The sequence below is a fragment of the Lemur catta genome, chromosome 3 (genome assembly GCF_020740605.2).
Source record: "Lemur catta isolate mLemCat1 chromosome 3, mLemCat1.pri, whole genome shotgun sequence".
Lineage (NCBI taxonomy): Eukaryota > Metazoa > Chordata > Mammalia > Primates > Lemuridae > Lemur > Lemur catta.
In genome coordinates this window covers 42,241,861-42,265,082 of record NC_059130.1, presented here as the reverse complement: position 1 = coordinate 42,265,082, position 23,222 = coordinate 42,241,861, and the positions used below count along the sequence as shown (strand labels likewise).

At 37.8% G+C, this 23,222-nt stretch overlaps 1 long non-coding RNA gene across 1 annotated transcript; it reads left to right on the top strand.

The window, feature by feature from the left end:
• The first annotated feature begins 4,098 nt into the window (after positions 1 to 4,098).
• LOC123635300 lies at positions 4,099 to 22,816 on the top strand. The gene is made up of 3 exons (XR_006734092.1): positions 4,099 to 4,195; positions 7,031 to 7,123; positions 22,729 to 22,816. It is a non-coding gene; the product is annotated as an uncharacterized LOC123635300 (long non-coding RNA).
• The last annotated feature ends 406 nt before the right edge of the window (positions 22,817 to 23,222 follow it).

Sequence of the window (23,222 nt, the reverse complement as noted above, 5' to 3'; positions counted from 1 at the left end):
CTGTTTCAGAAGAGTGAGAATGGGGTCCCAACTTCTTCTTGCTTATAAAGTTTCAGTTGAGAAATCTGATGTAATTCTAATGGGTCTCCCTTTGTATGTTACTTGTTTCTTTCTCCTTACAGCTTGAAGAAGGATCTCTTTAGTGGCTATTTTGGTCAGTCTGATGACTATGTGGCGTGGTGTTTTCCTATTTGCTATGAATCTACCAGCGGTTCTTTGAGCTTCTTGAACCTGTATATCTAGAGTTTTTGCAAGGCCTGGGAAATTTTCCTCTATTATGTCTTCAAATAGTTTATCCAGCCCTTGTTTATTATCTTCTTCACCCTCAGGGATGCCGATAACTCTCACGTTACGCTTCTTCACATAATCCCACATTTCTTGTAGACTCTGATCTTTTTTCTTATGTCTTTGCTGTATCTCTGTGACTGACTTATTTAATTGGAAAGAGTTATCTTCAATCTCTGAGATTCTTTCTTTTGTTTGATGTACCCTGTTCTTGAGACTTTCCACTGTGTTTTGTAGTTCCCTGAATAAATTCTTCATTTCTAGGAATTCAGTTTGGTTTTTCTTCAATATTTCAATTTCCTTAGTGAATTTTTCTTCCAAATCCTGGATTTTTTTTGTGGTTTCTTTTTGTTGGTTAACCATTTTTTTCTTGTATATTATTCAGCTTATTTATAATCCACAACTGAAATTCTTCTGGTAACATGTTGGTATTTTGAATCTGGTTTGTGCCAATTGGAGGAGAGCTCGTATTTCTCTTTGGGGGCGAGGTTTCCATTTGGTTTTTTGTGCTCCCCATATTTTTCCGCTGAGCCCTTCCCACCTGGATCTATCGTTAGATCTTTTCTCACAGCTTTAGGCTGGCTAACAGCATGCCTTGCACTCTGTTCTTAGGCTGTGAAACAATCTAGGTATGTTGCTTCCTTTGTCCAGAGGGGGAGACTGTTGTGTGTTGTTTAGAGTTTTTCCTATCTCAGTTGGGGTACTGCTTCTGATGGGTCCACCCCCAGAGGATTGGCTTGACCTAAGACCGGTTTGGCAAGTTAAGTCACTGTGTTGTGGACTTTCAGTTAGCAGGCAGGATTCACACTATTTGCAAGCAGAAAGTCTCTCTCTCTCTCTTTTTTTTTCCCTGTCTTTTGGTTCTTCCTCTAGATGTGTGGTTTCTGTCTCTTTCCGCAGTAAAGATACTGGCTAAGGGGAGGAGGTGGTGCCCTCACTCGCTCAATGCCCCAGCTGCTGCAGCTCCAATGGGCAAAGGTCTACCCTGTCCCAATGTCCCCAAGGTCCAGGCTCCACACTTTTGCGTCTGGGGAAGCACTCAGTGTTCACACCCGGGAAGGGGACCTAGAGAGGGTTCACGGACCAGGGGAGGGAGCCCCCTGAGGAGCCACCTGGCACCCTATGGCTCTGCAGCAGCTAGGCCTTGGACCCCACAATGGCGGCTGCCCACCCACCGATCACCAGCACTGGGGGGGAATGTTCAGGGTCTACTAGGAACCAGAGCTGGGGGCCTGGCGAGCTCAGGAGTATACAGTATCTCCTGGGCTAGAGGGCCATCGAAAAGGAGAAAAGAAAAAGAAAGAAAGAGAGAAAAAAAATCTAATAATAATAATAATAAAATTAAAAAAAAATACTAATAAAAAGAAAAAGAAAAACCGAAACAAAAAAAGAAAAAAAACTGATAATAATAATAAAAAATAATAATAACATTTTAAAAAAAACAATATGAATAAAAAGAAAAAGAAAAAGAGAAAACAAGAAAAAAAAAAAAAACCTGTTATTCCACGACCAAGAGTCTTAGCTCTTTCCCGCTGATGTCTTCTGTCCACAGAGTTCACATAAAGCCACAGCTCTTGGCGTGGGGTCACGGACTATAAAAAGGAGCTGTGCGGGGACCCGCACAGCCCCCTATGTATCCGCAGCAGCTACGCTGTGGGTCCCAAGATGGCGACCACGGGCCCACTGGTCACTGGCGCTGGGGGAGAATGTTCAGAGCTCAGCAGGCGCCAGAGCCCACAGCAGCTCCCCGGCGGGGGGGCCGCTGAGGAAGAAAAAGAGAAAAAAAACCCCGCTTTAATATTTCATGGTCACAGTCCCTCGCCTCAGCGCAGTTCCGCACCTTTTCCTTTAAGTGTTGTGTTGCCGCAGAAACCCTCCAGAGCCTAAGCTCCTTTCCGCTGATGTCACCTTTCCTCGGAGCTCCATGTCTCCCGCAGTGATTCTGCACTGACTTCAGTCAGATCCCTGATTGAGTGGGTGTGGAGGTCAGTGGGGAGAACAAGCCGCTTTGCTGTGGGGCTGAACCCGCCTCACTCGTTGGTGAGGCAGGTACAGCTGTCCCGCACCCCGCTGTCTATTTTCTGTCCCGCACTCTCCAAATTATCTCGGTCTGATTTCCCACTCGCCTCCATTTTTTGTTGTTTTCTGTGTCCCATGGTGATTCTCCGTGGGTTCACACCGCCATTCCTGCAGGGGAGCCATCCTCTAGTGTTGTGGCAGGTCGAGATCCATGCCTTCCTCTCTGGGAGCACGAATCCAGGAGGTCACCTCCACTCCGCCATCTTCCTTTATATCTCCATCTCTGAAATCTTAAAATCTACAATCCCAGCCCTGATTAACATCTTACACATTTAAATTAGCATATGGACCATCCTCTCAACTCCTTACCTCAATGATATTTCATCCAAAAAGACCTCCGATTTTTCAGCACCTCCTTAATCACCTACTCCATCATCTTCTCTTAGCCTCATTTCCTTTACTTTCTGGCCTAGACTATATGGTACATTACTTAAATCCTTCATTTTCAAATAACTTAATTTCCATTTTTCTCCCCACTTTACTAATTTTCAAATTGCATTGGTCCTACATGATAAAATCTTAAATTCTTTCCATGGCATCCACTTTTTCTACTCCTACATTTCATCTGCTGGAGAAAACCACAGGAATGATAGGCTGATACAGCTAATGGTCTTTAGCCTCACCTGGGTTCTGTCTGTAATTCCCTCAGTGGCTATTCCAGTTCTTCATGACATTTGAACTTCCACTTTCACTCTTCACAGTTGAACACATCTTCTAAAATATTAACTTCCTCAGTTTCTCACTTCCACATCTGCAAACCTATTTCTATCTGCAGTTGTCTTTGCCTCTTTCATTCTGTCTCATGGCATATGATGTTTCTATCCATATACCATCTTCTCCTGCCTCTTTTGGTGCCTTGGTCCAGTGAATAGTCCTACTCAGTCCTTCCCTTGATGTTTAGAAGCACATTCAAGCCCTTCTCATTTACAACAAAACATAGCACCCAAAATCCTAAAAACCAACTGTAACCTCATTTTATTTCCCTGATTAATAATCAAGTTTCTTAAAAAGTTATCCATGTTTTCTACAAACATTTCCTCAACTTCTATTATTTTTCAATAAATACAATTTAGTTTCCCTATCACTTGACTGAAACTGCTATCTTCAAGGTCACCCAAACTCTTCAAAATACCAAACTAATTGTCAAGAGGAGAATAGTGAGGCTCTTTCTGGATCTTGCTTCTATCCCTCTGGCCACTTTGACTTGGACTCTTTCATTGGGTTTTATCCTTTTTTATTTGTTCTTTTTGTTATTGTTCAACATGACTTCATCTTTCATCCACTCCTTACCCTGCATACTCTCTCTAGGTGATCTCATTCACTCCATCTCTTTCACTGCTTCCAAATCCAGTGCAGATTCTCCTGAATTCCAAATCTAGATGAGGCTGATGAATATCCCCACCAAAATGTCTGATGGGCATTGCTAACTCAACAGATGTACACTTGATCTCAGTGTCTTCTTCCTCCAAAATCCTCTTTTTCCTCTACCTCAGTGAATAGAACCACTTAAATAACACCAACAAGGAAACTAGAAGTCATTCCTCTTCTCCTAAGCCCCCCCAAACTCTGTTTATTCTAATCTTTACTCAATTGCATATCGTCCTTCTCTTGGTTTATCTCTCACACAGTCCTTGTAATAGTACCATAACTGTCCTCCTTGTTTCCTTTCTAAACTGCCTTTAATCTTAGCCTTTCTGATACTAACATTCAGTCTCTATTCCAGTTGGGTAAATGTTAAGGAGGAGCTATGTCTAAGAGGCCAAGAGGGAGCTGAGTGACGTGATGTAAGCAAGATCATCTTACCTAAAGTTGCATTGCATCATGCTAACAGGTAAATTTTGATATTGTGTCCAGAAGGGTAAAATTTCTAAAATAGTATCAATAGTATAAGTAAGAGAAGAGATAAATGGAGAGTCTCAGAGCATGGCACATGAAATCAAATGAGGCAAAAGATCAGAGCGATCTGATGGAGTTTCATAGTATGTGGTGGGTATGAATAGATGAGTTGCAATGTTTAGCACATGTCCCCTGTTTATGTGATTTCATGATAAGTGATATGGGCTAGCCAGAAGTCTTTAAAATACCAGATGCGGCAGAGAGTTGTTCCCAAATCCAACTTTAAATATACTAGTGATATAAAGATTGAATTCAGTTGTAATTTACTATTTAAAAATGTCACATTTTGTTGATGTTAACATCAAATATTGTTACATTTTTCATGTTTTTCTTTTTTTCTGGGGAAAATGAAATGAGAAATATGCATAGGTCAAAATCATCAAAGCATAAAAAAAAAAAAAAGAAAAAACAAAGAGAACAGAAAAGCCTTGTAATGAAATATTATTTCTCTACTAACAAGGAGAGGAATACTAGTTTAGAAAATCAGTGGCTTCCAGGATTCCAGATAATGTTTTACAAATATAATGAAAGATTAACAGTAATTTGCATCATCCACGGGCTTAGCTTTTATTTTCCTCCTTCCTCCTGTATTTGACCTTCTTGATGATAACATTATATACTAATACAGCCTTCCAGAAAAAAGTTAAATAATATAGGATAATATAAGTTTTTAATTAAAAAGAACATTTTTTCACTGGTTCTTTCCATATAAGCTGCTGGGACTGAGTCTATGGCACTTAATATGAATGAACCCCTGAGATGCTACATAATTGGTTCAGCCTCTATTGAGTGAAGTAGCACAAATGCATAACCAAGCTCCAACATCCTAATGGGGAATTTGGCATAGAATCACAGAAAAATGTGACTCATGAAACAGTTGCTCAAAATGATTGAAGTTCCTGTACTGCTTTCCTTTACCTCTCTTCTCTACGCTGATTGTGTCTCCATGTACCAAAGCTGTAAAGTCAAGGGAGATTTACCCAGTGTTGTGAGGAAAAGTAAAATAAAATTGACAACTTTTATCTCTGCTCTATGAAACCAAAGTACATCTACAAAAAAACCAGGGCTTCCTTTCTTTTCTTTTCTTTTTTTTTTAGCTGAGACAAAACAGGTTGCATTTTTTGTGGGAAGTTCTTAGAGTCACTGACACATTGTCGGCTACTTTCTGAAGTCACAAACAAGATCAAACAACATCCTGCAAAGTATAGTGAAAGAAAAACTCTTACTATCTCTCTCAGGGAGTTCCCCAGGTACAAGGAGAAACCTGGCCTGCCTATTTCACTTTTAAAACTAAAAATTATGTCATTTTTAGAGGTCCTTCAGTCTTTTGGCACCCTTGGGAATGAAGTATTATTTTTAAGTGAATTTTCAATTTAACTGAAACTTATTCTTTTAAACTCCAGTTTCTTTTATTTTTCCAACTATTAATGAAAAGTTTTTTTTAAAACATGTATACTATTTTGCTTTATTAAACAACACACTGGATTCTACAAGGTATATGTATTTCAAAATGTCATCTGGTATGTGTTAAATATGTACAATCTTTTTTGTCAATGAAAAAAATAAAAAAGTTTGCAGTATAGCCGTGAAATATAATAATATATTGAGATATGGTAGATCTTTTTGATATTGATATTTGAAATTCGGAAGAATGTAAGAGCTGCAGGGCCCTGGACACAGACTACACAAGCTGCTGAGTGATGAGGGGAAGGAGGTGAAGCTGCTCAGTGCACCGTCCCTCGCGTGGCTGGAGTGCAGTGGGGCAGATGCAGAAGTCCTGGTAGGGAGGGGCCAGGGCCGTTGCCTTCGTCCTGAGTTTACCATGTGAGAGACATGGGGAGAGTAACATTCATACCCCATAGGAATGCTCTGTGGAAATCAGAAATTTATAAAGAAAGCATGTGATACAATATATTGTTCCCCAGAATAAATAATAATAAAAAAACCCCAGCAAACAATACAATGGATAGCATTTAATACTTAATGACTTTGGGTCATCATGATATCAATTACTAAATTGCACTTACCTGAGAGAATTTGGAAATATGTAAAGCTATTTATCACCACTCTAAACTGCCCTAGATAGCTCTAAATACTGTGGATTTTCTGTGTGGACCTTAACTGTCACTTATTACTATTGTATCTTCAAGAAAAACCTTATTCTCAGAGATATTAAAGACCTAAATAAGCAGGCAGATATATCCTATTCATAGATCAGAAGACTGAATATTTTTAAGATATCAATTATCCGAAAACTGACAAATAGACTCAGTGCTATCTCAATCAAAATCTTAGCAAACTTTTTTGTAGAAATTGACAAGTTGATTCTAAAATTTACATACATGTAAAAGGTCTAGAATAACCAAGACAATTTTTAAAAAGAAGAACAAAGCTGGAGGACTCATGTTATATTTTAAGAATTATATAGCTATAAAGCTATAATGCTATAGTAGTGAAGACAGTGGAGTATTGATTTAAGGAAGATCTATAGGTCAATGGAACAAATAAGAATTTGAAAATATACACACTTATATATGATCAATTGATTTTCAGCAAAAGATACCAATGCAATTCAATAAGGACAGGATAATCTTTTTTTTTTTTTTTTTTGACAATTTACAAAGATTTGGTTAGAGGCACAAAATTTAAATGTATGCTTAAACAACAACAACAAACAAAACTTGCAACATGGATTGGAGCTAGTTGAGCATAAAGTCAAACTAGGTTTTTTTCTAAATGATCACATTGAGACTTCTTTATGTTTGCCCAGGAGTTTCAAAGAAAGGACGAGTGGAGTGAAGAAGGGCAAGTCAAAGATGCCATCCCAGTTCACAGAACTCTTCCCATGGAAAAAATGGGACCGGTAGGACTGGTATTATTATTATCTTTTCTCAGGGAGGAGGGGGTACATTTTCTAACATATAAAGCACTATACTGTTATATGTTATCTCATTTATTCACAATTTAGGGAGGCAGGTAATCCTATTTTCATTTTACAAATGAGAAAATCAATTAGAGATGTTATATAACTTGCAGAAGTTCTCACACCCACCCAATGACAGATTAGTTTAAACCTGAGTTATGTGTTCTCCATTGAGGAATTTCATTCCAGGGTTCTCGAGTCATAGCAAATGAGTGCCTCCCCACAAACATTCTTCAGAGATGTGATGATCTACCTTTCCCCAAATACATTCAAAGCAGATAAGTCAGTATTCAACCTTAAGCAAGCAACTGATAATTCTTTTTCCTTCCTTTCTCTATTATAAAGTTTCACTCAATTCTGCCATCTGGATATACTTTGATGATCTAAGATTCGCAGTTTTGCCTATTTTTTTAATTCTTATTTCAGCATACTGTGGGGGTATAAAAGTTTAGGTTACGTATATTACCCTTGCCCCCCCAACCCCCTGAGTAAGAGCTTCAAACATGTCCATCTCCTAGACAGTGTGTATTGCACTCATTATGTATGTATACACCCATTCCCTCCTCCCCAACATCTCCCCAACACCCGATCAATGTTATTCCTAAATCTGCTCTTAGGTGATGATCAGTGAAACCAATTTGATGGTGGGTACATGTGGTGCTTATTTTTCCATTCTTGGGATACTTCACTTAGAATGGGTTCCAGCTCTTTCCAGGAAAATACAAGAGGTGCTATATCACCATTGTTTCTCATAGCTGAGTAGTACTACATGGTATGCATATACCACATTTTATTAATCCACTCATGGATTGATGGACACTTGGGTTGTTTCCACATCTTTGCAATTGTGAATTGTGCTGCTATAAACATTCGGGTGCAGATATCTTTGTTGTAGAATGTCTTTTGTTCTTTTGGGTAGATGCCCAATAATGGGATTACTGTATCAAATGGTAGGTCTACTTGTATCTGTTTAAGGTATCTCTGTATTGCTTTCCACAGAGGTTGCACTAGTTTGCAGTCCCACCAGCAGTGTATGAGTGTTCCTGTCTCTCCGCATCCCCGCCAACATTTGTTGTTATGGGACTTTTTGATAAAGGCCATTCTCACTGGAGTTAAGTGATATCTCATTGTGGTTTTGATTTGAATTTCCCTGATGATTAGAGATGTTGAGAATTTTTTCATATGTTTGTTGGCCATTCTTCTGTCTTCTTTTGAAAAATTTCTATTCATGTCCTTTGCCCACTTTTTGATAAGGTTGTTTGATTTTTTCTTACTGATTTTCCTGAGTTCTAAATAGATTCTAGTTATCAGTCTTTTATTGGATGTGTAGCACGCCAAAATTTTTTCCTATTCTGTAGGTTGTGTATTTACTCTTGTGACAGTTTCTTTGGCTGTGCAGAAGCTTTTTAATTTAATCAAGTTCCATTTATTTATTTTTGTTGTTGCTGTGATTGCCTTTGGAGTCTTCTTCATTTGGACCATTGTGGTATCTGGCCTTTGATCTTTAGCTTCTGAGTAGTTTTACATTCGTGAGTGTTTCTTGTGCTTGTCCATGTGCAACTCTGTTTTGAGTACTTCTTGGAGGGGTGGTCTTGTTTTGGTGAATTCCCTCAGTCTTTGTTTATCTGAGAATGTCTTAATTTCTCCTTCATATACAAAACTTAGCTTTGCTGGGTACAAGATTCTAGGCTGGGCATTATTCTGTTTCAGAAGAGTGAGGATGGGGCCCCAGTCTCTTCTTGCTTGTAAGGTTTCAGTTGAGAAATCTGGAGTTGTTTGGATGGGCTTTCCTTTGTATGTTACTTGTTTCTTTCACCTTACAGCTCAAAGAAGCGCCTCTTTAGTGAATATTTTGGTCAGTCTGATGACTGCATGATGTGGTGTCTTCCTATTTGCAATGAATCTCCCAGGGGTCCTTTGGGCTTCTTGTACCTATATATTTAGATTTTTAGCAAGGCCTGGGAAATTTTCCTGAATTATCTCTTCAAATAGCTTATCTAACTCTTGTGTATTTTCTTCTTCACCCTCAGGAATGCCCATAACTTTCACGTTAGTATTCTTCACATAATCCCACATTTCTTGCGGACTCTGGTCTTTTCTCTTATTTCTTTGCTCTGTCTCTGTGACTGACTTATTTAATTGGAAGGTGTTATTTTCGATCTCTGAGATTCTTTCCTCTGTTTGATCTATCCTGCTCTTGAGGCTTCCCACTGTGTTTTGTAGTTCCCTAAATAAACTCTTTGTTTCCAGGAGTTCTGTTTGATTTTTCTTTAATATTTCAATTTCTTTAGCAAATTTTTCTTCCAAGTCCTCGATTTTTTGTGGTTTCTTTGTATTGGTTATGCATTTTTTCTTGCATATGGTTCAGTTTTCTGATGACTGTGTTTGAAGTTCTTCTTTTGTCATTTTGGTGTTCTGAGTTTGGTTAATGTCCATTGCTGGTGTTTCTCTTTAGGGGTGTGCTTTCCATTTGATTCTTCTTACTTCCAGAGTTCTTTCGCTGATTCCTTCCCCTCTGGATCAGCTGCTGCTTCTTGCCTTTAGATTTTCATTTGGATGATGATACATCCTGTTTAGTCTTTGAGGCACTAGGTGGTGTTTGTGGATGAGATTTGACCACATCCTATATGATGAGTCAGTAGATGCAGTAAAAGGGTGTGCAGAATGACCTCCCTGTCAGTAGGTGATGCTTGCTTGGAGGAGCATGCTGCAGTGTTGTTTTTGGGTCCTGTAGGATAATCTTTTTAAATAAGTAGTCCTTATCACCTCTTGACCTTTTGCCTAAGATCAAGTGTAAACAAGTAGTCCTGTACCAGTTGGTTTGTTACCTTATGCAAAGAGTGAACTTTGACTTTTATCTCACACCATATGCAAAAATTAAGTCAAAATGAATCACAGATCTAAATGGAAGAGTTAAAACTAGAAAACTCTAAAGAAAACATAAGACAAAATCTACACAACCTTAGATTTGACAATAATTTTTACATATGACACCCAATGCATGATACATAAAAGAAAAAGCTAATAAATTAAATTTTATCAAAATTAAAGCTATGCTTTGTGAAAAATACTGATAAGCAAATAAAAAGACAACTTATAGACTTGGAGAAAATATTTGCCAGTTAAATATCTGATAAAGAATGTATATCTAGAATATATAAAGAACTCTTAAAATTCAACAAAATTGAACAAACATCCTAATTTAAAAAAAGATCAAAAATCTGAACACACACTTCACCAAAGAAGGTATGTGGGTGACAAATAAACATTAAAAATGCTCAATATCACCAGCTATGGGAGAATTAAAAATTAAAACCATAATGATATACTACCACATACCTATTAAAATATCTTAAAAAAATCTAACAGTACTAAATGCTGACAAAGATGCAGAGCAACAGGAACTCTCTTTCATTGCTGCAATGGGAAGTGGTACAGCCACTTTGGTACAGTTTGACAGTTTCTTGTAGAGTTAAACATGTGCTTGCCCTTTGATTGAGCAACCCCAATCTGAAGTTATTTCCCCAAGTGAATTGAAAAAAATATGTTCACAAGAATACCTATACACAAAATGTTTATATTTTATGCTTTATCCATACTCACCCAAAGTTGGAAATAATCAAGATGCCCTTCATCGAGTCAATAAATAAATTGTAATTCGTCCATAGAATGGATTATTACTCAATAATAAAAAGAAACTATTGCTTTATGCAAAACATGGACAAATAGTAAATGCATTTTTCTAAGTGAAAGAAGCCAGACTCAAAGGCTACATGTGTGATTCCATTTATATGACATTCTAAAAAATATAAAATTATAGATATATAAAACAGATCATTTGCTGCCAGGGGTGTGAGGAAGTGGAAGGGATCAACCACAAATGGACTGCACAAGGGAATTTTGAAGTGATGAACTGTTCTGTATAGTGTTGGGGTGGTGAATACATCACTCTATGTTCTTGCTAAAACTTGTAGAAGTGTACAGTACAGAGAATGAACTTTGCTATATGCAAATAAAAAATCACCCAAGATATTGAGGGAATCCTAGGATGGAATGCAGACTGTGTTAAATGAATCAAATTGTATTCTAAATGACATAGCCTTCCTCAAAGAGATGGAGGGGGAAAAAAGCTGTCTCAGACCAGAAGGAGATCAAGAAGACATGACAATGAAATACAGTAGGGAATTCTGTCTTGGCTCCTGGAACAGCAAAAGATATTAATGAGAAAACTGGTGAAATCCACATAGAATCTGGGGTTTAGTTAATAGTGATGTACTGTTACTTACTTAGTTTTGGCAAATGTACCATGTTAATGTAAGATGGTGGTATTAGGGGAAATTGAAACTAGGTGAGAGATATATGGGAACTCTGCAACTTTTCTGTAAATCTAAAATTATTTCTAGATATAAAGTTTAAATAAATTAATAAAAATCTATGGGTCTATAATATATAGTTTATGTATACTGATTTTATATATACTGATATAAATGATTTTATAAATAAATACATGAGGGAGAATGGATAAATCTTCCTTACAAAAGATTTTCAAATAAATGTAGAAGCAATGAGGGAAATACAAAATCACCACCAGAACACCAAAGTAATAATTGTGGCAGGCACAGTCCATGGATGAATACTAAAATAAGTGGACAAAACTTTAAGGAGAAACACAATGTTCCAACAGCTTCAAAGTAACTTCCCCAAATGTTAACTGTGCAGTGGTGTTAATATATGTTCACAAATTCTTTGATACTCCTTCCTCTAGGACGTGGAGGTTAATTTCCATTCCTTGAGTGTAGATAGGACTTAATGACTTGCTTCTAATAAATAAGAATATGGATAGGGAAAAATAGTAACTCTACAGTGGAAAAACCTGGTGGATATCACCTTCATTAAGTGATCAAAGTTAATGTCACCAGGAATGTCAAGTTGCTATTAGGATTGATATGATGATGGAAGAGAAATTTCACCTCTGTGTTATGCTTCCCCCCAAATTCATAATCTCAGTATAATCATGAGAAAGCTTCAGATAAACTCAAATAGAGGGAATCTTAAATGCATATTTTTAAGTGAAAGAAGCCAGGCCCCAAAGGCTACCCATTGTATGATGCCATTTATATGACATTCTTGAAGAGGTAAAATTCTACAAAAGACCTGAGCACTGCTCTTCAAAACTGCCAAGATCATGAAAGACAAGGAAAGTCTAAGAAACTATTGCAGATTGGAGGAGACTGACAACTAAATAGATTGAATCTAGAAATGAGAAAAAGATCTCAATGAAAAAAACTGGAAAATCTGAAAAAGTCTGCAGTTCAACTAATAGTGCCAAACCAATGTTACTTTCTAGTTTTGATAAATATACATGATTATTTATTAACAACATATTAACATCAATGGAAGTTGGAAGAGGGCATATGACAACTCTCTGTACTATCTTTGCAACTTATTATATTATATATATTATATTATAAAAATAATAACTAATTTTTTTAAATCAAAAGTTAAAAAACATCACAGGATGTACTTTTAAAGATTTGTTAAATGATAAAAAATTACACCTAGATAGCAGATATAAGTTCTAGTATTCTAGACCACTTAGAATGACTACAGTTAACAATAATATATGATATAGTTTCAAATAACTAGAAGGAGGATATTGAATGTTCCTAATACAAAGAATTGATATATGTTTGAGATGGTGGATCTGCTCCTTACCCTGATATGATCACTATGTATTATTATATATATATTGAAACATCACTGTGTACTGCATGAATATGTACAATTAGTTTGTTAATTAAAAATAAAATAAAATTTAAAAGAAGTTATTGCTTCTGAGTGTTGTTGCATATTTTATTAAAACATACTGTTAAAATTAGCCTAGAAAACTGGTGGTTAAGAATGAGAACTCTAAATTTTAACTATCTGTAAGAAAATCCCGGTTCTGCCTTTTACTAGCTATGGAACTTAGGCAAGTTACTTAGCTTTTCAAGTTTCAGTTTGCTTATCTGTAAAATGAGGACAATATTATACAGCTCACAGGTTTTGTGAAGATTAGAGAATATAATGCACAGTGTCTGGTGCATGGCAACTGCTTAGTAGATTTAGCTATTATTATTATTAAAAATTATCATTACCATTGCTTTCCTTAGGCCAGCATAGTTAAATTTTCATCAGTATAACTTATGTACTGAGATTATTAACCTCGGCCCACAACTATGGAGAGAATACATTTTGGAACTCTCAGTGCCACTGGCAAAGGAGCCCTGCACATGGTTGGCTTGGCTTGGGGGAGGGCTGGTTTTTGTGGGGAACGGGGGCTGCAAGCAGAGGGTTGGTGGACCACACTTCAGGTGCTGGATTTCTCACCAAACACTCGGAGCGCCACAGGCGAACACTGCGGTGTGCTCAGCCACGCTGTCTTCACGCTCTGACTTTCCAGACCCCGACTTCCTGTTCCCTTCAGAAGGGAAAAACACAAAAAAGGAAATTAGGGATCAGCCCCTTTCAATTGCTCCTGTCATTCTCATCTAGTCGGAGAGTCACATGACTCTAAATAGATGCGCTAATGCCTAGGAGTAGTGGACCCAAACGTGCCACGCCACCAGTCCTGAGAACACGGGCATCCTGGGCGCGGTAAGGTTGGACACAGCCCGTGCAATCCCGTATTCTCCTGCCTCTTTCTTAGTCCCAGCTTCATAGTTCTGTGATTGCGTGTGCCTGAGTGAGTGATTTCTAGTGCTCACACGGTTAAAATCAACAAAACCAATGTTATTGCCCCAATATTAGCCAAAAACTAGTTTTCTCGTTCCTTTAGTAAACACATTTATATATGCACACCTTACATGTGAATAGGTTTTGCCATGAGCAAAGCTATTTCACAGGCAGCACAGTTCACATATTATGAAGATTTTAAATTTGAGATCCTAAGGACAATAGGACCCTTGGTATGTTTCCTCCTCTTTCTCCAATGCCTGCTGCTTTTCCTTATCTTCCCTTTCTACTTGAAGGAAGGTTATTTGCTGCCTAGAACTGCCCTGTTTCCACAACTTCATGATTTTATGATTGCATTTAGTGTTTACCAAGTGCCAGACACTGTCCTAAGTGTCAAGTCTTTTAATCCTCCAATAGCTCCCTGAGGTAGGTATTGTGAATATTTGTACTTACAGGTGTGAAAGTTGGGTGGCAGAACTGGAGATGTTTGGTTTGCAAAGATCACCTTTCCCACGCCCATTAATTTTACTGCTCCCCTCCCCACCCCCGCGCCATGCTCTACCAAATGACACTCATCTATCATATGGCTTAATAGCTCACTTAGGCATCTGTGCCTTAGCATCAAAATATTATCTCTTTAAGCATCCTCCTTTAAAATGAAAATACTGCCTGGGAGTATTAGTAATTCAACTGAATCGCAAGCTTTTTGAGGGCAGGGGCTTAGTCTCACGCATCTCTTGTATTGTTGCCACAGGCTGGGTGCATGGTAAATATGTGACTGAGCACACATTTTTCTCCGCGGGCTGAGCTATCCTAATAGAATCCGGGTAAGTGATGTGGGAGAGATACTGCCAGGTTCAAGGCTGGGCCATGCAATGGGCTGCTGAGAACACTGGGTCAGAGGTAGGTGCAGAAGGCTAAGAGAGGTGGGGAAAAGGACAACAGAGAAAGAAAACTGCAAACGACTTTTCACCTGCTTTCTTAATTTTGACTCATGTGAGCGCTGATGATGAGGTGTAGCCATTCTGATACTAGCATTTACATAGCACTCCGCAAGAGCTTTCACACATAGCTCCTTTGAGGCTCATAGCAACCCGGGAGGTAGGAAGGATTCTCAGAGAGGCCAAGGTCAAACAAGGTTTTAACTTTCTGAATCCAGGGTTATTCCTCCCCATCCTACCTCACTGTCCCCCACCCCACACTACTAGAGGCTAACCCACAGGGGAATGAGTTTGAGAGGGAAGAACTTTTTTAAAAAATAATTTATATCGAAAAGATCAGAGGAAGCTCACTTTACCTGATGACTCAGAACTAGAAAGCACCGCCCTGCACACACACCAAGACATCTCTGCTATGGAGACACATAGACACCGCATTCTGTCAGTCTCTGGGTGGGGTAGAATATGCTGCAGAATGAATGGTGAGGACAAGAGCCTCCATCTCATTCCACACTGAAGTCCTGTGCCTTTCCCTGCTGAGTCACCCAGGAGAGACTCCACTTAGGACCTTTGTCAATTAGACCCTAACTAGCTGAGTACATGTGATATGACCAATTTAACTTTTATTAATGTCTTTTTAAATTTTGAAATTATCTAAAACTGACAGAAAATTTGCAAGACTCAAATGTTTTTCTGAAACATTTGAAAGTTGTTGAAGGATGCCCCCATCAACTTTAGTGTATATGCCCTAACAAATAGGAACATTCTCTTACATAATCACAAAACAACCATCAAAATCAGGAAATTAACACTGGTACATTTCTAGCATTCTATTCTAACCATCCTAACCCCCACTGAAGTTTCAGCAATTGTCCCATTTGTCCCAAATGATCCATCCTCATGTGGGTTAGTCCCTAGCTGTGGGGGTGGGAGGGTTACAATCCTGGGTTTGGAAAGTTAAACCTTGTTTGCCCTTGGCCTCTCTGAGAATCCTTCTTACCTCACTGATTGCTATGAGCATGAAATGAGGTATGTGTGAAAACCTTTGTGGAGTGCTATGTAAGTGCTAGTATCAGAATGGCTACTCGCTGTCATTGTTCCATTTAAAAGGAAAAGGATCCAGTTCAAGACTACACATTGCATTTAGTGTGTCTCTCTAATTTGCCTCCATCATTAGTCTTCTCTCCTTGATTTTGATGACCTTGGCACTTTTGAAGTTTGCAGGTTTATTATTTTGTAGTGTCCTTCAATTTGATTTTGTCTGATATTTCATTATGATTAGCTTCAAGTTATTCTTTGGCAGTCATAGCACTGAAATGATGCTGTGTTCTTTTTATTTCTTCCTACCAGATTGCACACAGCTTTGATTTATTATATTACTGATGATGCAAATTTGATCGTTTCGTTAAGGTGATACCATCCAGGCTTGCCCACTGTAAATTTGCTCTTTTTCCTTTTGTAGTTCATATGTATTTGTGGGAAAATGCTTTCAGACTATGTTAATACCTCATTCCTCATCAAACTTTCTAATTACTTTTTCATTTATTTATATCAACATAGGCTCATGGATTGCTATTTTACTGAATAGATTACAAGGCATTACTACCATTATTTATTTTAGATGTTCAAATTGTCTGTAATTTTGCCAGAGGGAGATCTTCAATCTGAATTCTGTGGTTTTTTGATGCAACTCTTTTGTTCTTTGAGCACTTTCTTGCTTTCTGCAATAACAAGATGTTCAAAGCTTTGGTTTGTATTTTTCCTACCCCAGCTATGGAATCAGCCATTACCCTAAGAAGTTCTGATCCCTTTTAGTAGAGAACAATATTTAAAAACCATAATCTGGGAGCTAGATGTGCTCATTGTTCTTGGGGTGTCACTGCTTCCAGGCCCTCAGTGGACAGAGCTAGTGAGGAATATATATATATATGTACACACACATATATGTATGTGTGTGTGTGTGTAAACATATATATGTTTTCATCCTATTTATTTGTCTGTCTGTATAGATGTTAAAATCCATATTTTCTTGCCAATACCTCTGATTGTAATTCAACATCATATGGTTCATTCTAGCTTTTTTCCTGTCCATGTTTGTATCTCTCTTTTTTAACAGTGAGAAACAAGGCTTCTATTACTCTGAATATGCTTCCTATTTGTAACCAATCTCCTGTTGCCCCTACCTCAGTCCCTAGGCAGACCCCTGCCTAACACCATCTGAGCTCAAATATTCTGTCCTTGTCAGCATCCTCAAGCTGTAACCCTCTCTGGCCTCAGGGGCTCCAACACTGCCTTGTTCAGGTTACAACATTCAATACTGGGGAGCCCCCTTCATCCCACAGGGTCGCAGACACCCTTAAGCAGGGCTTCCCACTTATGTGGGAAACTTCTTAGACTCTGAGTGGTTTGGGGACTACATTTATAAGGAAAGAAGGGAAGCGGAAAAAGGAAGAGGACTATTTCATTTTTTATTTTATTTTTACTATTTCTTATTTCAAGATTCCATTGCTAAAGAAAGAAACCTAGACCCCACATAGAGAGGCAACTGGGCATAAAGTCAAAGTAAATTTATCATTAAGGTTTTTAAATAATTGGGAGGAAACCTAGAATTGAGTAAGCCTAAAATAAAGTGACCTTTGAAAAATCCTTAAGATTTCAAGTTTTCAGGATTTTGTAAGAAGGGGAAGTTATAATACAATTTATTTCTCTAAGCTCCTCCTGCTATGCTGGTGCCTATACTCTGCCTGCCAAAATAGTTTACTTTTCCAAAGCAAGGTTAGGCTCCATGTTTTCCAGAAAAGCCTTCTTTATAAATTCTGGCTCCTGCATCTATTCCCTGTCACTACTCAAAACAAGAATTCTTTGAGTAGTCACAGCCTGATTCTTCTGAATCATTTAATTATAACTGACCTTTGGTAATAAAATGCCCTGTGTTATTTTTCTAATTGTTCTCCATGTGCAACAATAGACTGCTGCACACGTTTGTGAAATTTTGTTTGTAAACCCCTACATGGTCTAACAGAAGGTTTAGTTCACAAACTGTTCACCAAGCTGGGTGTGATGCAAACTGATACTTCAGAGAGAAAAGAAGCTGTGCCCAGAGTCAGAAAGGGGATTTCCCTTCATATCACCATTCTCTCCCTCCTCTTTACCACTCTGATCTCATCCCTACCCCCAACCTCTGCGTTCACCCAGATTCGTTTGTATTGTTATTGTCTGAGGCATAAATGAGGCAAAAGCCCAGGTATTACATGCTGAGTAATACCAGGACAGCTACATGGGTTTCTGGCAGTCACCAGGGAACCAGTAAGTTCTACCCACAGTGAATGTACTCAGTTTTGGTCAATGACACAGGAGAACATTGGAATTTCCCTGTACATCCGAGAGGAATGGAAGAAGTTGAGGACAGGCTGAGAGGAAAGAAGTACATTTTTGAGGGTACAAACTCAAAGCTGTTTTAGGATAACCAGAGATATCAGCTTCGTTTTTCCTTTTGAGTGCTCTGTTATTTCTCTGGCTAGGAATGCATCAAAAGTAGATTTGTCTTTTCCTTTGTCACTGCCTATCTTGGGCTCATGGACAGTGTCTTGAGGCTTTGATAGACATACCTTTAAATAGTCCTTGTGATGACTCCTTCTATATTACATTTCTTCTAAAATCAATAAAGGGAATGCACATTCAATCTACTGGAACAGATGCTGCCTTTGCAGAAATCATGGCCTTTTAAATAGAATATATTATTATTATTAAATATATCCATTATTATATATTAAATTGTACCTGGTTTTTGGTTAACAATAATATTAAAATATTTGTAGAATTATTTTGTGACTCAATTATATTGAACACATTTGTTTTTCTAGGATTTATTATTTTTAAATCACTTTGTTAAAGTATGATTGATATACAAAAAGCTGTTCATATTTAATGTATACAGTTTGATGAGTTTGGAAATGAGTATACACCCATGAAACCATCACCTCAATCAATGCCATAAGCATATCTATCACCTCCAAAACTTTCCCCCTGCCTCTTTATTTATTATTGTTATTATTTCGTCATCAGAACACTTAATATAAAATCTACCCTCTGAAGCTGAGACAACCTTTAAAAAACATAAGATCCACCCTCTTGGAAAATTTTTAAATATAAAATACAGTATTATTAACTATAATCAGATCAGTAGAACTCTAAGACCTATTCATCTTACAAACTATAACTTTATAACCTTTTAAAAACATCTCCCTGTGTCTCCCTCCTCCCAGGCCCTGGAAACCACCTTTCTCCTCTCCACTTCTATGAGTTTGACTATTTTAGATTTCTTATCTAAGTGAGATCATGCAGTATTTGTTCTTCTATATCTGGCATATTTCATTTAGCTTAATGTCCTCCAGGCTCATCCATGTTGTTGCAAGTGGCAGGATTTCCTTCATCCTCAAGGCTGAATAATAAAACATTTCCTTTATCCATCCATTGTCAATGAACATTTAGGTTGCTGGCATGTCTTGGCTATTGTGAGTAAAGCTGTAATAAACATGGAGGTGCAGATGTCTCTTCAAGATTTTGATTTCAATTCCTTTGAATGTACACCCAGAAGTGGGATTCTGGATTATATGGTGGTTCTATTTTTAATTTTTTGAGACCTCTCCATACTGTCTTCCACAGTGGCTGCACCAATTTACATTCCCACCAGCAGCAGACAAGGGGTGCATTTCTTCATATCTTCATCAACATTTGTCATCTTTTGTGATAATAGCCATTCTAACAGGTGTGAGGTGATATCTCGTTGTGGTTTTGATTTGCATTTTCCTGATGATTAGCGAGGATATTGAACACCTTTTCATATACTTTTGGCCACTTATATGTCTCCTTTGGAGAAATATCTATGCAGCTCCTTTTCCCACTTTTTAAGTGTTTTTTTTTTTTTTTTTTTTGCTATTGAGTTATAGGAGTGCCTTATATTTTTTGGATATTAACACTTTATCAGATATATGGTTTGCTAATATTTTTTACCATTTTTTTCTTTTTCTTTCTTCCTATCTTTTTTCTTTCTTTCTTCCTTTCCTTTCTTCTTTCCTTCCTTCCTTCCTTTGTTCCTTCCTCCTTTCTTCCTTCCTTCTTCCTTTCTTCCTTCCTTCCTTCTTCTTTCCTTCCTTCTTTCTTCTTTCTTTCCTTCTTTCTTTCTTCTTTCTTTCTTTCTTTCTTTCTTTCTTTCTTTCTTTCTTTCTTTCTTTCTTTCTTTCCTTCCTTCCTTCCTTCCTTCCTTCCTTCCTTCCTTCCTTCCTTCCTTCCTTCTTTCTTTCTTTCTGTTTTTTGAAGTTGCAATACCTGGAATAAATCATGAGTGTAATATACATGGAGTTTTGGCCCAATTTTTGTTAGGGTCTTCAAATTTTAAACTTATTTAAGAGCTTGTCCAAGTAAATTGTAAGATTTCTTTTGAAGGTAAAACATTTTTTTAAAACATTAAGTTATCTTTTAATTCCATTTTTAGGGAAAAGAAAAATGCTAATAAAGCTAATATAATTTAATAACTTCAAAAAAAAGAAATAAGGTAAAATTTATCAGTTGAATATGTTTAATTCAAAAAATATTTACTGGTTATCTATTATGTGCAAGTTACCACCTTTAAGTTGGGGATAAAAAAGGGTGAGCAGAAAGAAATAAGACAAATTCCTTATCACTGGGGACCTTATAATTTAATGGAAGAAGCAATGAGATTTAAAACTAGCAAAATATAATTAACCCTAAATAAAATCATGTTGTATTATGAGTAAATAGGAAAGAGAAATTAATTCTTCTGAAGGGAACAAAGGATTAATGAATTCTCCTTCAATAGGCCACAGCCCAAAACTATGAGGGTGTAAGAATTCAGGGACAAATGAGTAGTAAGACAGGGCAAAAACACAGGACCTATTGCAGGATATGGCGGGAAATAATTCTTAAAGGGCAATTTGGGATTAGGTCATGAAGTCTTAGGTTCACGATTAAGGAGCTTAGACTTTATTCTAATAACAGCACAAAGGAGACTTGTGAGGAAGTAAGTACCATGAGCTGATTATCAGTTTGGGGACTGAGTGGTGGAGTGGGGTGGTGGTCTGTGTCATAAAGTGTAAATTTCATTAGGACTTAGCCATTTCTTTATTCCACAGATATTTGTTGAGCACCCAATAGGTGTTGGTGATACTCAATGCAATCAGGCCTGGCTTCTGCCACTGAGAAGCTTCTGGCCTAGAGGGGGAGATAGTACCAAGTGATCAGTGGCATGCCGGTGGTGGCACAGGGCAGATTTAACTTAGATGGGTTGTGAGAGGTGAGGATAAAAGAAAGCTATGTGGGTAGGTGACACTTCAACTGAGTTTTGAAGGACAGGTGCACATCGGCTAGGTTTCTATCAGGTGTGTGTGTATGTGTGTGATGATGGTGGTGGGGTGTGTGTGGGAATTGGGTACCTCAAGTGGAGAGATTCTCATGTATGAATGTGTGGCCATGTGATGTGTCCAGGGGGAACAAGTACCAAATTATTTCATGTAGCTGAACTGAGTTGCGTGCAGTGGAAATGGCAAGAAATGAGTCTAGAAAAGTAAGCAGAAACTAAATCATGAAAGGCTTTGATTAGTCAATGAAGGACTTTTACTTTTATACTGAAAGCAATGGAGATCTGTGATAGCAATTTAATTAAGGATAAAACATAATCACATTTGGGCTTTAGAAAGATCACTTACGCAATTGTAAACAGAGGCTAGCCAAACTAGAGGCAAGTATGGGGAGAGTGTTCTAGTTGCCCAGGCAAAAAGTAACAAGGTCCTGCATTAAGGCAATAAATAATGGGATGAAGTGGATGGGTTCAAAACAGTTAAGGAAGTAAAAGCTATAGAAAGAAAATACAGGCTGGGCATGTGAGGCTGAGTGAGAGGGAGGGTTCTAGCAGGATGCTTTGTGTTTGGCTTAGAGCAAATAGGAAATCAGGATGTCATATATTAGGAAATGAAGAATAGAAAAGAGAAGGTTTTGGGAGAAAGATGCTGAGTTTAGGATTGGACATGATAAGTTTAAAGGTGCTTGTGGGCCACACATGGAGCTCTGGGGGAATCCCAACATTTAAGAGTAGAGAAGAAGGGTCTATTAAGGAGAGAAGGAAGAAAATCAATAGCATGATGTCACAGAAGTGAGGACAGATTTTCCTGGATGTGGCCATGATCAATAGTATCAGATATCATGAGAACCAGTAAGAAAAAAGTAGCAAGCATACATGGAGCTTATCAGAGACTTTAGGGAGAAGTATGGTGGGGACAGAAATCAGACTGCTACAAGGTGAGACATGTAAATGAAAAGCAGAGAGGTGGCGACTGTTATTTTTTTTTTAAGAAGCATGTATTCTTAGAACAAATCAATGCCATTGATTTGGCATTACAAGGTGATGTTTAAATATTAATATGTTTTATATCTGCCAATGTAAGTGTATAGTTGTTGTGCCCCTAACAGCCTCCTTAAACTGAAGTTTGCTCCCTTTTCTCCTCTTCAAATGTCACACTGACATGAGAATGGCTGGGCAGGCATTTGAGCCCTGATGAAGCCCAATCATAAGAATGCACTAAGCTGAGGGAGGGCAGTGAAAGTTTGCTGCTCTTTTGCTGCAGGTGGAACAAAGAACACGAGAAATGGGCAACTGGGCATTGTTTAAGCAGTTGGTTCACATCAAGGAATAGCAATAGAAGAATGGGTAGGTAGAGGGACCTGGGAACAGGAAATATTTGCAGACTTAGACCAAGTAGACCAAAAGTGTTTAAAAGATTTTGAGATTAAATGCTAGTCCATGTCTGAGTAAAGCAAAAGCAGCAGGCTCTGGCTCAGGAACCACAGGCATCATTCTTTTTTTTTTTTGTCTTTCAGCTTATTATGGGGGTACAAAAGTTCAGCTTATATACATTGCCCATGTACCACCCATCCTCCCGAGTCACAGCTTCAAGCGTGTCCATTCTTATGTGGGCATTCTGGGAACAACCCCAAAGGTCATGTCTCTGAGACTGCCTGCAGACATGCAAATTACAAGAGATATTTTTGGTCTTCTTCATATGCATTAAGTCATAGGCTTCTGGATGCCAAGAAACCTGGGAGAGCTGGATTTGTTTTTTGCAAAAATAATCGTCTTTGTTTTAATTTTTAATAATAGAAGATACAGGCTTATTGGGAAAAAATGTTTACCAAAATGTATAGAAAGTGAAAGTTTTCCATAATAAACCACCCCATAACCACTGTTCTCACTATATCTACACTAAAATTGTTTTTATAAGAATGAGATACTAGTATATGTTTTGTTACTTTGTATCTTTTATGTTGGTGCATAAAGATGATTTTGAGCCTTTATTTTTTTCCTTAACAAAGGA